Source organism: Canis lupus, chromosome 1 (genome assembly GCF_003254725.2).
Source record: "Canis lupus dingo isolate Sandy chromosome 1, ASM325472v2, whole genome shotgun sequence".
Taxonomy (NCBI): domain Eukaryota; kingdom Metazoa; phylum Chordata; class Mammalia; order Carnivora; family Canidae; genus Canis; species Canis lupus.
Genome location: NC_064243.1, coordinates 55,174,267 through 55,189,234, shown reverse-complemented (window position 1 = coordinate 55,189,234; position 14,968 = coordinate 55,174,267). Strand labels below are relative to the sequence as shown.

At 48.9% G+C, this 14,968-nt stretch overlaps 1 long non-coding RNA gene across 1 annotated transcript; it reads left to right on the top strand.

Annotated features, from left to right (window-relative positions):
• The first annotated feature begins 6,340 nt into the window (after positions 1 to 6,340).
• On the top strand, positions 6,341 to 14,132 carry LOC118352925 (uncharacterized). Its single transcript, XR_004810879.2, has 3 exons — positions 6,341 to 6,464; positions 6,752 to 6,934; positions 13,893 to 14,132. It is a non-coding gene; the product is annotated as an uncharacterized LOC118352925 (long non-coding RNA).
• Positions 14,133 to 14,968: the final 836 nt, after the last annotated feature.

The window sequence follows — 14,968 nt, the reverse complement described above, 5'->3', positions numbered from 1 at the left end:
GAGGATCACGTCAATTCTGGAGGGTAATGCAGATGCACATGGTTGAGGGGAAGGTGGGTTGAGCCAAGGAGGAGGACAGTGTAAGTGTGCACAGGTCGAAACAGCCTGTCTTTGGGGCATCACAGAGAAAGCCCTAGAGGTCATGCTGGATGGGAAGGAGCAGGTGCAGGGTCGCTTTGGAAAAAGGTCGGGGAAATTGGGAAAAATCCACCCAATTTAGTTACTGAGCTCATCCAGGTTGAGGACAGCCTGTGGGGCTCTCTGTGCAGGGGGCACCGCTTACCCTGGATGTTCTCAGGAAAGAGTGGCTTTGCTTCTCTTGCTTCTAGAAACAGTTCACAAACTGTCTGCAGACACACCTAGAAACCTAGGATGACGCTTTTCAAAAGTGAAGGGCACACAGATCGCCCAGAGATCTTGCAGGCATGCGGAGTCTGACTCAGCAGGTCTGGGGTAGCCTGAGATTCTGTGTTTCCAGCTAGCATGATGCTGAAGGGCCTGGGCGCTGATCCCAGAGAAGAGCCAGCCTGTCCCCATCCTGTTCCAGGTGGGATGAGAAACTGAGGCAGGAGGAGGTTCAACAATGGGAGCTAATCCACCCTGGAATGGACAGCAGAACTGGGATAAGGACCAAGGTTTCCTGAGTCTCCCCTTAGAAGCCGAAGGGTGGGTGAAGCATGTGAAGGGGACGTGGGGCTCCTTCTCAGCCCAACTCCTAAAACTCTGACTCCCTTAAATTCTCTCTACTGTGGAATAAGCTTTGGCGCTCTTAGCAATCAACTTCCAAGAAATTTGAAAATGCTACAGAAATTTTATTTTCAGAGTTAATATAGAAGCTGTCCGAGCACATCAACCTCTTCTCATCAGCTACAGTCCAGTAAAATTTGCACATTGTCTTTTTTTCACAAAAAAAACTTCCGAAAACTCAACAGGTGAATGCCCTGAAACCATATACCAAAAGGCAATACCTCCTTGCAAACATAACAGAGAGCCAGGGAGGGAAACCCGAAGACAACAGGGGTTTGGCATCTTTGTACTCCCTGCTCTCCTCGTTCTCCTTGCATCAGCTCCTGACATTTCTCCTCGATCTACTCAGGAAGGCATCGGCCATCAGATGGCTACCTCCACGAGTCCCTGCCCAGGTGGGGACAGCCTTCCACTGCACTCGGCATGTTAGCTCGGCCTCCTGGACCAGATCACCCCTGGCTTAGGTTAGGACTCCATTGCTCTGAGCTGTGTGACAAGTGTTGAACGTCTCTGAGCCTCACTTTTTTCATAATGTAGATAATCATGTTTCATACTTTGTGGGTTACTGAGAGGTTATAACTCCAGTGGAATTCAAAGGAGCCCGTGTCCTCGATCTGAGACCAGCTCTGACGGCTTTGAGGATCCTGAATTGACAAGGACAGCCAAGCTGAGCTCCAGGTAGCAAACGAAGGCATTACTGGGATGTAAAACTCCACCTGGAGCTTGCGCACCTCCAAGCCTTCCTCAGTGGAGCCAAGGAAAAAATGAACCTGCACTGGGTCTTCACCGAACGCTCCAATATCTCCATACTGTGGTGATATGTCTTGAGAAGAATTTCCTAACTTGGAATTCAAAGAACAATGCAATGGTTTCCACTGGCTCTGTCCCATGTGAGAAATATTGGGAAAAAGAGATTAGCTTTAACTTCCTTTGTACCAAGAGGAGCCCAAATCACCCCCTTCCAAAATTACCCACTTGAAATGTTAACAAAGAGTGAAAAGTGCCAGTTGACTCAGTGCGCAACTGAGGTTCATCCTTGCCAGCTTATTAGTTGAGGCTTAGTGTCTGATTTGGTAGGTTTGCATTTGGGGGCCTAATCTATAAAGAATGGGTACAGTCCCTAAATGACCACCTTTACAGGACTCAGAGCACGCCCTAGTGTTTTAAAGTGTTGATTTATCGCTTCTGGATCTTTGTCTATCGTGCTATTATTCGTGAAACCAGAGACAAGAGGGCCAGCCCAATTAGAATCTGATTCCTATGGGGAAACGCATTCCTCTGTGTGGTTTGCTTGATAACGAGGATTTCATTAACACGTTGTAGGGAATGTGAAGCCTGCCTGGTGGAAATTGGGCCAGAGGGGCCTTCCCTTCCAATAGCAGGTGTTTTCTCCGTCATCTGGAGGGCAGGCGAGGAGGGTACAGCAGAATATGCAGATTTCCCTTGTGGCAACACTAGAAAGAAAGAAAGGAGCAGAATGTGTGGAGCCTAGATAGAAACCTGAAGTCCAGGGTCAGGAAGCACAGCTCCCCCCTCCCCCAAAGCCATCCCCACCCCCATACCGGGACCTGTGTGAATAGATAATGATGCACGAGGGAGGGTCCTGCAGGTCATCCACTGCTACTGCTACCCTAGCCCTTGGCTGGGGGGGGGCGGGCAGTCTGCTCACCATGGCCTCCCCCACCCCCAGCACCGCTATTGTCTCTCCGCCTAGAAGAGGAGCTGGCTCTACGCAGGGCAAACGCAGATGAGTAGGATCGTTTGCCAGCCCCGGGGACTGCAGCAGATCTGCTCCTTCAGCCTGGCAGAAAATAGGCTTTGTTCTATTATTTACAAAGAGCATCAGGAAAAGCCCCAGTCCTGGAGGCTGCGTCCCTCCTGGGCCACGGGACACAGCACGGCAGGTGTGTGGTGTGCAAGGACAGCCTGCTCCACGCAGTGTGGAGGTGCCTGTCGTGGCAGGAGTCTCCTCTGGGGTCGGGCACAGGTGTGTGTCCTGAGCCCTTGGGCCGGGAGGAAGGCAGGCCTCAGGGCAGGCAGGTCCACACAGGACACGAGAGTCTCAGAGGCTCTGCATACAGGAGGGGGACTGCAAGAATTTCGGGCTGGCCTGGGTGCCTGGATCTTGTTGTTTCCTTTTGAGAGTTAAGGCTGCCACAGTGAGGCTGTGTTGGAGAATGAGTCAGCATCTACTAGTTGTATTTCAATTTACAGTACAACTTAAAATCCTCCACTAAAAAGGAATCAGAAAATTCTTTGCCCTGAAGCCTGCTGCCAAACCCTACATGTGCACAGTGACAAAGGGCATAAATAGAGATGTAGAAACTCATGTTTTGCTCTTAAAAGAAACTTTCTCTCTTGCCAAAGCTATTACTCAAGGTGGTTCCAGAAAACAGGCGTGGAGAGTTCAATAGTGGCCTCCGAGGGGGACTTTCCTCATCCAGCATCCCTCACTAACAATGAGCCAGACTCTGCTGTGGCCCTCTCACTCGGTAGTGACAAGCCATGCCTTTCAATCAAACGTTTATTAAATGTTGCATCATTCACTGAAATAGTAAACCATGTATTTATCCCGATGTCTGTCTATCCATTCCTCCATCTGTCCATCTGCCCATCTATCCATCCATTTGTCTCTCCATCCATCCATCCATCCATCCATCCATCCATCCATCCATCTATCCATCCATTTGTCCATCCATCTCCCTCTCCATCCATCATCTATCTCTCCATCCATTCCTCCATCCGTTTATCCATCCATCCATCCATCCATTTGTCCATCCATCCATCCATCCATCCATTTGTCCATCCATCCATCCATCTATCCATCCATCCATCCATTTGTCCATCCATCTCCCTCTCCATCATCATCTATCTGTCCATCCATTCCTCCATCCATCTGTTCATCCATCCATCTATCCTTCCATCCATCCATCTGCCCATCCATCCATCCCCCTCTCCATCCATCTATCCATCTATCCATCCATCATCTATCTGTACATCCATTCCTCCATCCAACTGTTCATCCATATGTCTATCCTTCCATTCATCCATCTGTCCATCCATTCTCCTCTCCATCCATCCATCCTTCCATCCATCTTCCCTTTTGTTCCAATAAAAAAACTTAAGGCCAGAATTGTTTAGATACTTGAGAGTAGGGAAAGAGGTTAGAAGAGGGGACAAATGGGGAAGCAAAAAAAAAAAAAAAAAATGGAAGAACAGATAAAGATGTGGTTTGTGAAGGGAGTGCTATGTTCTTTCAGATCTGAGAGTGGACACATAGGGTAGGTCTGCCAAAGAGTACATTCCATCCTGGCCAGGTGCTTAGCTGAGAAATGGTCATGCGACCCAAGTAGATCCAATCAGCATTTGCCCTGGGACTTGGCCCGAAGCAACCAGGATGGAGGTGAGGGAGCAGGAGCCTGCAGGTGGTAAGGACACCACGGGAAGCAGCCTGCTTCAGAACAGAGCAAAGCAGCATCAGAAGGGAGAGAATGACCCTGAGTCCTAAAGACATCATCTGGGTTCATGGATCCAGCCACACCCAGACTCTGGATTGTGGGAGCTAAGGTGTTCTGCTCTTCTTCCAGAAGCCAGTCTAAGCTGGGAATTGGCCTCTGGCACCCACCCGTCCTGGTCGGTCTCACCAGCAAGGGGGTTTCCTTCTGTTGGCTAGGACAGCCCCCTCGGCAGTGGTGGGGAGCAGAGGAGAGGGTGGCCTTGTTCCTGGCTGCTCTGACTAACCCTCAGAGGCTCACTCTAGAACCCCCAAACATCTCTGGAGAAGGTGAGGCTCTGGCAAGGCCCCTGGAGCAGGACCTGCTCCCACTGGATGTGGCCAGAACTCAGCCGCCTGGGGTCCTATATGACCAGAGGTGCACGCAATCTGCCCTTCACTTGTTTTCCTGGAACAGTAGCATTTGGTGCCTCAGTGACACCTGGTGCTTAGTTGCCAAGTACACTTTTATTCTACTTAAGGTAAGAACATCAGAGGCTAAAAAAATTAGTCACAGGAAACACGTCATTTGTGTTCACTGTTGTGTTATATTGGGACTTTGGAAGTCATTAAGTACTTGACAATTGAGAAACTCCATCTTCCTGGAAATAATTCTTCCAGGATGCTCTGAAGCCAACAGTGAAGGGTAGGAAGAACCCATTCCAGCTCCCAAAGGGATAGAAGGCTTTGCTTTATTTTTGGAGGCAAGATATCACAGATTATATATCTCTGTTATAATGATTTAGGCAGCAATGAAACATTAATTCAATAAATAATGGAAATCCTATTTTTTACTTTCCTTTTATTCAATAGACTGTCAACGATCTCTGAAAAATGTCTTCCTGGAATCTTCTTTAACTTTTTGAAATATAACACCGACATTATCGGAACATTTTTCAATGTGCCAGGCATTAAGTTAGGTACTTGGATTCGAATGAAAATATTGCCACTGTCTCTGCCTTTGCCTTTAAGGGGATAACAACTTAATTAGAAGGGAGGAGGTATGATTGACATGAAAAATGTGGCTGTGGGATGGAGTGATAAATGCCAGAGCGAAGTGTGTAGGAGCAGATAGGAGAATAGGGGAGCACTTGGACTTCGGGTAAATCATAGCCACACGTGGAATTTTAGAAAGCAGGTTGCCATGAAGCACCTGACAATCATGCAGGTGAAGGGGATTTGATTCTGAAGATGCTAATGTTGAACCACTCATGCCCTGGCCCCACTTTTCAGCATTTCAGGGTTGCGGGGTGTTGGGATGTCGCACAGGAGGACATCACCCTGTACGTGTGGCCGTAGCAGCATGGGTTTTCAGGCTGGCGTGGTACCTGAGTGACCCTTGGAACTCTTTGCCCCAGAAAGTTAGTTGGTCTTGGCTGTACTTGGCCTCTGCCCATGTGGAATCAGGGGTTAAATCCATGGGCTCTTGTCCTGATTTGGGAAAAGCTGCTTTTTTAAATTGGGTCATACTAGTGATTGATGTTGCTTTAAAATATCAAATCAGACCAAGAAACACTTATTTAGTAAGCAAGCTTCTGCACCTCCAAAATCCTCAAGAGAAGAAGAAACTGATAGCGATCAAAGCCAAGCTTCCAGGACAAGAATAATTCTCACTCCAATTCAAGATATTTCTGGGAGAGTAGCGTGTTCACATGACAGTGGTTGTGCCCCAGAATCTCCGTCCATGCTGGTAACAACTGGGAGATGAAGGTAAGTCACCCCTCCTTTGTGTGCTCTGGAGCACGTTGGGGGAGCTTGCCACAGTGGGGGACGAGTCACACCACGTATTTGCTGCAGCACCGGCACCACAGATGCCCTCTGACGTCAGGTCCCATTGTTCAGAAATACACCACCAGATACCAGATTTCATTTTCCTTTTCCGTTAATAATTTATTGCTCATTTTCATGGCATGTTCAGCACATGTTCAAATACTATTTACAAAAATCTTAGGCCGTTGTAAAATGATAATATGTGTTCAATATTTTACTTTCATAAATACACATTTCTGATTTTTATAATGTTTATAGATTTTGCATTTGAAATGTGTTTTTTTTAATTGTATGGATTCTAAGCACTAATTTTACAATCACTATTGCTACAGGTGTTGAAGGTGATGAGAAGAAAGTCCCGACTATGCGTGGACTGGAAGTCTGACTCTGCGAGTGTGAGGAGATGCCAGAGCCCGGGCAGTGCTGCTGGAGCCCCAAGGATGCAGGAGACCAGGTACTGTGCTCACACCCCAGGGGACCCCCTCCCCACGCTCATCCACAGCTTCCTTTCCTGGTGGAGTAGAAAGCAGGAATCGATGGACCCCAAGAATGGCAGAGGGGACAAGAGGGCAGCCTCGTTATAAGTGGTGGGTACAGAAGGGGGTACCGGCCATAGGACTCAGCGCCAACCAGCTGTGGCCACCACCGGCTCAGCTCCACACACGGCCCCACCCCTCCCCGCTTCCCCAGCCTCCAAGACAGGTTCGTCTACAGATGGTCTCACCTCCTCCCCCACTCCAGTGACCAGTGGAAGAAGGAAGGCAGGCCACAGCCATGTCAGTGACAGAAAGCCACCTGACAAAGGAGGAGGACAGAGCGTCAGCGTGAGAGTCAGGGCTCCGGAAAGCATGTGCCATCAGAGGAGCAGTGGGTCATAGGACAACACAATACAAGACAGAGGCCGTCCTGGGATGTTCCCCAAAGGTATGTCCTTCCAGGAACCTCAGAATGTGAACTTAATGGAAATGGAGTCACCGTGGATACAATTGTTGACATTAAGCTGAGCTCATACTGGACAAAGGTGGGCCTTGGGTCCCATAGGACTGATGTCCTTGCAGGGAGAGGAGGGAGACCCAGGCCGCAGGAACTGGCAGGTGTAATACACCAGGGGTACGGAGGAAGGCTGGAAGACGCAAGGAAGGGGCCTCCCCTGGGGACCTAGAAGGGACGCTGGTCCTGCCAGCACCCCCATTTTGGACACCTAGCCTTCTGAACATTAAGACCACACAGTTCTGGTGCTTTCACCGCTGTCCCAGGGCACGGATACAGGGGACACCAAGTCTCTCTATTGGTTCCAGAAAGGTGCTGGGAGAGCTGGCAACCCTCTGACTATTTTTGGCTGCTAAACTGTATTTCTTTGTATGTGAAGCCGAGCAAGCCTGAGCCATGTGGGGCCCTGGCTTATATTTGGATTAAAATGTGATGGAGCTAATGTCTATTTCACAGGATCATTGTGAGGACTACATGACACAGTCTGGGTAGCATATGTCAGGGTGCCTGGCACACAGGACAATTACCAGCAGCATGCCATAGGTTTTCTATTGATTATTGGCAGAAAATAGGCGAATGTAAAATATAAAGTATTTGTTACATTTCTCTCTCTTTTTATTCTAACGTTTCTGACAAGTCTTTGACAAAACACAAGTGAGTAAAAATTTTATTTAAAGGTCTATTTGATGGGGCACCTGGGTGGCTCAGTCTGCTGAGCATCTGACTCTTGGTTTCAGCTCAGGTCATGATCTCAGGGTCGTGAGACCGAGTCTTACGTTGGGCTCTACGCTTAGAGCGGAGTCTGCTTGAGATTATCTCTCTCCCTGCCCTTCCCCTCTGCTTACATTCTCAATCTCTCTCAAATAAATAAATGAATCTTAAAAAAATAAAGATCTATTTACCAATATTATATGAAGACATATAAATATAACAAAGGTAGCTCTGTTTGCTAGAAATTTGGAAAAATTAAGGGAAAGTATAGCAGAATTAGTAAATAGTGGTAACTAGACTCAGAACAATCCAAACAGCACGGTCAATATTTGCTGTCTCAATCTGAGGCACATGATTTCTCTGGATTTTGGATGCATGAAGTTTGGTGGCTCTAAGACATCCTAAACTGAAAGATCATGGGCATCGATTATGAATTTTGCTAGAGAGTCTCTATATAGCAGGGACTTGAAATGATCTGAATTTGGTAACAATTCTCCTGCTAATATGAGCATGGATGAGGAGAAAGTTCCCTGAAGCCACACTTCCTCCTCTGTACCTTGGGGTGATAGCCTCCAAGGCTCCCTTGCCCAGTGGATGGGGTAATGGCTGGAAAATCCATGGCGTGTGAGCCCCCAGAGCAGCACTGGAGAGAAGTCAGTGGATATAAGCAAAGAACACGGTGTCTAGTGGCTCTGCTAATGGAGAACTCAGAAGAGACAGTGCCTTCGGAGTGTTTTCTGTGCAGACGCTGCTCGTGTGCTCTGGATTGAACGTGGTGGGTTACAGTGTAGGAAATCCTCCTCGCCACGGATGTACTTTGGGGCGCTCTCTGCGAGCAGGATGACGCTCTTTCCTGAGCCCTGCCTGCTTCCAGAAGGGGTGGACCTGCTGGCATTACCTCTCCTTGTCGTCCCGAACACCGACCAAGTACCCACTGTGTGCCGGGCTCTGGGCCCCTCGGGGGGAAAGACAGGTGAGCCTCCTGTTCCCTTGGAAACTGTAATCCTAATGGAAGGAGAGCCCCATAAGTAAGTAAATAAATAAATGAACGAACCACTTTTGCTTACTGATGGAAGTACACCAACATAAGAGTGTGCTGTGCTGGATCCCATGCGTGGGACCAGGGGCGCTGCTTTCCCAGGTGGGCCGGGGAGGGCTTCTTAGGGGTGGTGAGCTGTGAGCAAGACCTGAGCATCAAGGAGCAGAGCACAAGAAGATCCTGGGCAGGATGCTCCAGGAGTGGACAGCAACTGCAAAGCCCTGAAGGCAGGAGCGGCCTACAACACGGAGAAGAGGGAGGTGCCAGCGTGGAGGGGGACAGGGACGGTGCAGGGACGGAGCAAAGTGATGGAGGCTGGGCACCAGGTGGCCTGGCAAGGAACTCTACTCGAGGTGATCCTGCGAGGGGATCACCGGTTCAGCCTGCACCGGCAATGCTCCCTCTTGGAAGAATTTGAATCCAGACTGGGACTCATCCCATAAACCAGGATGCTGTAAACCAAGAGGGCTCAGTGCTTTCCAACAGGGCTGGGACAAGGCCAGGTGCCATGGGGCCGAACGAGGCAAGGAACACCCACAGGGAGACACACAAGACTCAGCCAGAAGTAGATGGAGCAGGCCATGCAAGCTTCCAAGGCCCCCACAGCACATGGAGCCCACTGGGCACTGCCGGGTGGCCAAGGATCCTGGAAGTGAACTGTCCTGGGTGCCCCAGCAGGCTGGACAGGTGGACTGGGCTTTGGACAACACGCCCCAAAGTGCAGAGGAGTGCCACTTGATGCCAGGTGGAGAACCAATCTCTCAGTTGCCCCAAAGTGGCCACTGGCAGGAGGAGGTCAGGGTGGGGATACTGGAAGGTGGAGGTCTCTAGAGGCTGTGAGCAAGGGCAGGTGCTGGGCAGCGCCAGGCGGCAAAGGTACAAGCCCTCGAGACCCATTGTAGGGCATCTGGGCAACAGGCTGGGTTAGCGGCTCCACCCGGAGTTGGTGCAATGCCCAGCTGGAACCAGTTTGTGACGGCGTGGGGGCTGCTACCAGAGCATCGGAAAGCCAAGCACCGGGATGGGGAATGCAGGTGGGAGGTCAGCTAGTGGCTTCTGGAGGCCCAGGAGGCCCAGGGGACAGCCAGGAGGGAGTAGGCTCTCCTCTCAGGCCAGCCATAGGCTTTGGGATCAATCTCATCAACCCAAGGCGCCCTGTGCTGCGGGGGTGGGGGGCTCCGAGGGAGGAGAGCCAGCACTGGGCAGAGGCCCGAGGGGGGAGGCTGGGGGTCACAGATGCACAATCCCCAGAGGGCTGGCGGAGGTGCTGAGAAGGCCCCTCTGCTGTGAGCCGCACTTGCCTGGCCGAGCAGCCCAGCTGTTCCCTTCTCTCTCCCAAATGCTCCAGGATCCCCCAGATCACCATGTGCACCCCCATCAGACACGGTCATGTTCCAGACCAGGACCAGCTGAACAAAAACCTTGCCACTTGGGCTCCAGTTCCTCCAGACAGGTGGCCCTGGACCAGGTGGCTTCTGGAGCTTCTGGACACCACCTGGCCCTGGCCCTGGCCCTGGCCCTGGCCCCAGGCTGCTGGTGCCCCTATATAGGAGAAGGGGGCCACTCCCCTGTCTGCACTCAGCAGGGTGGGGTCTGAGGGTTCTCCGCAGCGGCACAGCACTCCCACCTGGCCCTGGGAGGCATCCAGGTGGTCAGGCACAGGACCAGGCTGAGCAGAGCTACCTCTGCTGCTGTGTCTGGTTCTTCCCCTGAAATAGGGCCACCATGAGGATCCCCTATTTCCCACCCCAGGCCGCCGGTTATGACTCTGTGCCCTGGAATCTGACAGGCCTTTCTGTGTGGAGGTGCCTGGCCCCCACCCAAATCAGGGGCTCACACAGACAGGGTCCTGAGGGAAGGGTCCCGCGGCCATGCTCCAGAGCCGCACCAGAGTCCCCATTCAGCTCCACCTGGCACCCGGCTCGTAAACGTTATCCCTGTGGTTTTAACCTTGAAAGTCCAGGAAAACCAGAGCCTCAGACCATTGTGTCCAGTTAGGAAAGCAGGGGATTCCCAGCAAACAGTAATGGGCTGCACTGCAGGGAGACTTACGTCACGTTACACAGCCAGTTTAGGAGCAGGAAGTCCAGCTGCACAGAAGATTACAGAAGGTCAAGTGGCCCCTTCGGGAAGATGTGCAAATCTGCAGAAGCAGGTGCAGAAGTCTCTGCCGACTGGTAACGAAACTGTTGGCCTCCCAGTAAAGACCAATGAGAGACAATGCATCCAGGAGTTCCCATCACCCACTCCTCCACTGTGTGCTTGCTCTGACCTCCTGGCCGAGGGCAGTGTGTTTATCTTCTACGAGGACCTCATGAGGCTCTGGGCATCACATGGAGGATGGAGGGGTTGTGGCCAGCCAGCGAGAGCCTGTGAAGGGAGCCGCTGCCCTCAGCACCTGGCCTGGGCCTCGGGTCCAAGGGGTCACCACCCGCACCAAGAAAGCGCGAGCTGTCCAGGGAGAGGAGTTTGTGGAGACAGTTTGCCCACGTCCCCAAAGCTTTTCTTTGGGTGACCCCTCAAACCTGGCTACCTGCCACCCTGCTCCAGCAATAGATACATTCCCAGAAATAGAGATAAATCTACTTTTGATCAATGATGGATTATCTCATATCCAATTTTCAGGGTTTGCAGCTTCAGAACCACATGAGCAGAGTCGTGTAGGGTTATTGACTGATGTTTACAGAGGCAGTACTTCTGATGGCTGCTCACACCACTTCCTCTGAGTTCCAAATACTTTTCCCCCGCACTTAGTGACCAGCCATTCCTGGGAATTCTAGGCGATTATCACCCTCCACTCCCTGGGCCAGAGAAAAGCACCTCACTGTTGACATTCACCTGCCAATCCCCACAGTGGCTACACAGAGCTCTCCAACCTACCTCATTGCACTCTGTCCTCCAAAGAGTCTGCACCGGGTGACAGGGGTCTGCTGCAGCGAGCACGGTCCACGGGCTCACCCCGACCTGAGGCACAGGTGAGGCAGAGTCGGAGGACAGCCGTGTGTGGGAGGCTGACCTCAGTGTTGGGGGAGAAGGCAAGCATTGGAAGCAAACCGTATATGTCTTTCAAAATCAAGACAACTTTTCTTCTAGAAATATCTTTGGTTTTGTGTGGTTTTAGTAACAGTACTTATTTTTACATTCAAAATAACATTAAAGGAAAGTTTGTGATTTGTATGGTTAGCCCAGGACAAGCTGAGGTCGAAAACACTATTGCACTAAGTTTATTTGTTTGTCTGTTTTTCCAGCCAGGAGAGCTGCGTTCAAAGGGAAACCATAAATCAGAAATCTGAATGGTTTCTGACTTTGCCTTTGGGTCATGTCTTACCATCATCTACCTGCCTGGCACCGATACAGGAAAATTCAATAGATTTAAGAATGAAGGAGGTTGGCGGGGGTTGGGGGTGACTGGGTGATGGGCACTGAGGGGGGCACTTGATGGGATGAACACTGGGTGTTATTCTATATGTTGGCAAATTGAACACCAATAAAAAATAAGTTTATAAAAAAAATTTCCAGGATTGATGATAAAAACACTTCACAAGTGAATCTTCTGGAACAACTTGTGTACTTAGCTAGAGAAGATTTAGATTCAAAAGGCTTCCATCAACTCTACAATCTAGCAAGCTATAGCAGGGCCTTGAGCAATTTGCTTAAATTTTCCCAGCCTGGCCTTTCTCAGTTGTGTTTGTTAATATTAAAAAAAAAAAAAAAAAAAAAAAAAAAAAGATATCTTAAAAAAAAAAAGAATGAAGGAGCACATGCTCTCTAGCTAAGACCACAGCAGAGGCCAGCCAGCATCACACAAGCCCAAGGCCCCACAGGACCTGACTCAACAGGCCAGTGACAGTGGTTTCAGACTCTAAGAATACATCAAATACGTCTCCCCTCCTCCAGAACTCTGGGAGGAGGGAGTTGGGGCAATGGCCACATTGACTCAGGAGAGACTGGGAAAAAGTGTGGACCATGACCATCTGGCATCCCAGCTGACTTAGTGGCTGCCAGGTGCTCATTGTTATTTGGCTGTTTGAAACGGAGATCAAGGTAATTTTGAGATTTTGGTGGATGGGACATTTTTCCTAAATAGAGGGCATCTTAAATTTAGGTTGCGAATGTGTAACAATGCAGAGGAAGAAATATCTATGTTCCCCGAGATCGTGAACTATGCATCGGAAATAACATTTATCTACGGGCTGGGTTCTAAATGCACATGTAGGGAGCAGACATGAGAGAGGTGCTTTAAAACACCTCGATGGACATAAATCCTTGGAGAAAAGTAGAACATACCCAAAATGTAGGAGCAAATACAGCACCCACAGTCCACCCGCCATCCTGGTCCCAGCCAAGGGCAAGCAAACCACTTGGATTTGGGAAAGGTTCTCTCTCGTGGGGATTAATCAGACCCATGGGGAGAAGAGGAATACCCTTTCAGGAATTATTTATGTGAAATATTTCACACTAAAAAAAAAAAGGTTTAATGGGCCCAGGAGGCTATTTCTTGTACTGTGCTGCTCTGACCAGATCTGGGACAGCAGTAACATTGAGGAGGCATCGTCGAGATTGCCGTGCTCATGGGGGTGACCAGAGTTGCACAGTCTGGAAGCTGGAGTTATTATTTGACATAGTGTGGTTATTATTAAAACAGCGATCACTTATTGAAGATCTACAATGGGCCAACCATTTTTCTATGCATTCCTTCACTCTGTTCTCAGAATCACCTTGCAAAATAGGTTAAATTTTGAGTTCGCATTAATTTATTAATGTCTCCAGACAGTCACACATGATACAAAATTCCGAAGGCATGAAGAGTGCCATGAAAAGTGAGTCTACGACCCCCTCCTTGCACCAGTGCCCTAGGCCCTTCCTGGGAAGCAGCATCAGGAAAGCTTCCACGAATTTCCCTCCAGACATAGTTGATGTATATGTTTATGATTAATAAAGACTACATACACTCCCCGGCAGCTTATTTGTGACTTTGCACTCAACAATGCACCTTGCATGACGATGCCTGATACTTTGGAGTTGGCCCATCTCAGCATATATGACACGTTGTTCAATTTAATGGTTGCATAGAATTCCACTTCCACGTATTTTTTCAGCCCCTCCTGAGGATCTCTTTGTTGCCATGCTTTACTGTTACAGACAACACCTCAGTGAATAAGCTGATGTGATTCCTTTCACACATTTGTGAACATCGGTGATGCACGGCTTCTCCAAGCATGGTCCCTGCAGCTCTGAGACCCTTCCAGGGGACTGGCAAGGGACTCCCTTGTCCATCTTCATTCTGGACTGTGGCCAGATTTCCTGCACATTCTTCAACCAAAGCAACATGTCAGGCCGAATGCAGACTCAGCTTTGGGGGCCCGGGTATCTTCCCTCAGACCAGACATTAAAGAAATTTGCAAAAATATAAAACAATGTGTTCTTTCACTATTTTTTTTTGAAAACATAATTTTTAATAGAATATGTGCTATTTATGTTATCATGCAATGGGATTATTGTTATTTTATAATAGATACCTTTCAAATTTCAGTTTTAATTTCTAATATGGTAAATATCAGGAGTTTTGGGATCCTCAGTAATTGTTAATGTGTAAAGTGTCCTGAAACCAGAAAGTTGGAGCATTTATGCTGTAACATACTATTTTAGAAGTGGAATTGGGTTAAAAGTATGTCCTTTTACATTTTACATTTGATAGATATTGTCAAATATCCCTTCATGTAAGTGATATCAATATACATTCCTGCCAGTGATGTATAAGATCGCCAAAGCCTGCCCAGCAGTAGTTATTAAGCTTCTTGATCTTTGCCTACTTGATACTTGAAAACACTACCTCCCTGTAGTTTAGTTTTGCATCAGCTTGAGTGTGACTTTATATAGTTGAGAACCAGTGATATTTTCTTTTTGGTAAATTATCTGTTCATGTTCTTTGTCCATTTTCCCATTAGATTACTTGTTGGTTTATTGGTTTATAAGTGTTCTTTCTATGTTAAGGACATTGGCCATTTGTCTGGATGTACATTGCTCTTTCTTCTTTTACTGGATCTATTTCTGGACTTCCTGTTCTATTCCAATGGCTTTCAACAACTGAGCTGAAATCAAGAGCCAGATGCTGGATGGACTGAGCCGCCCAGGCCCCCCTGGACCTCAGAGGTTCTGCCCATGCCAGAGGTTTCAAACTTCTGGCCTCTGGAACCAGTACTGAGGGAGATACACTT